The following is a 2,079-nucleotide window of genomic DNA, read 5'->3' as shown; positions in this document are numbered from 1 at the left end:
TGTGTGTGTGTGAGTGGTGAACGCGTGCATGTGTATGTGTGTGCTCGTGCGGGTGCGCACGTGTGCTGCGTGTGTGTATGTGTATGTGTGAGTGCGCGCGAGCGTAGTGTTTTACTGTGTGCGCACAATGTACGCACGTAAACAAACACACGTCTCCATTCGTACAATACTCCACGTGGCACAAACTAATCCTCCCTGTTGTCTCGATCAACGCATAACAATAATATTTTTCCCGATATCGAAGACATTGCAACTAGAGCTGGGCAATGAGTCGCTTTAGAAAAGACCGGATAATATGTTAGTGTACCTCTTCGTTAAATAATGTTATGAACCGATTCGGCAAATGGGTTAGAACCACTTCGACAAACGAGTTAGCATCACTTCAACAAACGGGTGCACCCAATTCGGCAATCTGGTCAGGAAAGAGAATCAAAAGTCTGAATTCGATTAATGTACTTATTGAGGATTATCCGATTATCCGGATATTTTTCCGGATATTTATCTGGGTATTTTTCCGGATTTTTGCCCACCTCCACTTGCAACGATGCGTACCTTTTGAGCTGTGCGTCCAAACACGCGCAACGCTAATCACCGCCTATCATACGTACCACAGCGGCATGTACCCGGCCTGATAGCTACAGACACGTCATAACAGGCAAGAGGGGAGGGAGCAGGTACGTCTGTACGTGTCCATCAAAATCAAATAAACAGCAGAAGAAGGAGCGGAAGAAATAAACTTTATCCCCTTACCCCCGCCCCCCACCACACACCCATTCGAAATTTATTTAACTTAGTAGAGGCATCCAAAGTTAGCAGGTGTTTGAATGTAACCACTGATATAACGTCCAACTTCTTTACTTTCCCACTGTCGCTTTTTGTCTGTCTATTTTACTTTTCCTCAGGACTAAATGACCATAATTTTGTCGATGTGCTTGTCTTTACTGAACAAACAAAACAAACAAAACAAACAAACATCTAAGGTCTCACCGCGAGGCAATCATTTTGTGTCACTGTGGTGTCATGTTCGGAGACGTTATTAACGAGAATAGGGGTTCGAAATCTACTTTCACCACTTTCTTCCGCCAGCTTTCACTATTAGCGAAATCGGAAAACAAGTTAGCTGTAAAGGATGACTTCGAATGTGACATGGACGGAATGATATTATACGGTATTCCATCAAAATAGGACAGAAAGCTAACATTTTGGATCAGTTTGATCGAATTCAACTTGAAACAACGTCAAATTCAAACATGTTAGTTGTTGTTTTGCTAGGGGGAAAGGGGGGGGGGTGTAGCATGCTTCCAAGGAAGCTGAGGTTGTTTCAGAATGTTCTCAGGTCTGCTGGGGTAATAGTGGGAGCAGAAAAAGGAGACAAAAGCAGACGGTAGAACATTGCTCGAGAGCAGGAAAGGAGGTGAAAGGAGACAATTTTAGAGAGGAAAATGTTTCGGTCGCCATCCAGATTCGAACCCGGGACCTTTGAATGAGAGGCCAACGCCTTAACCTCTAGGCCACGAGAGCCCCCACATTAAATGTGTTTAATTTCAGGACCTGGAAAAGACCGACTTGCGCCGGGGTCACGTAACACGACGTATGGAAGAGCTGACGGTGGGAACCTTGTAGATCTATTATTGACTTATAGGGAAAAACCAGCTGGCACTAAAATGCACTTGACCAGTGTGCCTATATATATATACATGCAATTTACGCCGCAAAGATAAAATCACCGACCCGTGCAAGAGGCTCCTGAGAGCCATTGGAGTGGGTGGTTAGCGGGTGCTCTGGTGTGGTTTGCTTCTTCTTTCCTATCAAACATCTATCGTCTTTATCTCCCCTCCTTTTTTCTGTTTGTTACTCTCTTGTAACACCTCTAGTCTTTGGCACTTATATGACCTTTTTTGTTACAATTAAGTGACGTAAAACTCTTACGAAAACTAAAACAAAAAATAAGAGCCAGCCATGTGGTTCTCTCAGAGGCGTCAAGCATGGGTCTGCGTTATAGGAAAAGTTATAAGACCCACTACAGCCGGTATACACACATACACACACACGCGCGCACACACAAAAACACACACACAC

The sequence above is a fragment of the Aplysia californica genome, unplaced genomic scaffold (assembly GCF_000002075.1).
Source record: "Aplysia californica isolate F4 #8 unplaced genomic scaffold, AplCal3.0 scaffold00024, whole genome shotgun sequence".
NCBI classification, from domain to species: domain Eukaryota; kingdom Metazoa; phylum Mollusca; class Gastropoda; order Aplysiida; family Aplysiidae; genus Aplysia; species Aplysia californica.
The sequence above is the reverse complement of the archived record's forward strand: the minus strand, read 5'-3'. Positions refer to the sequence as shown.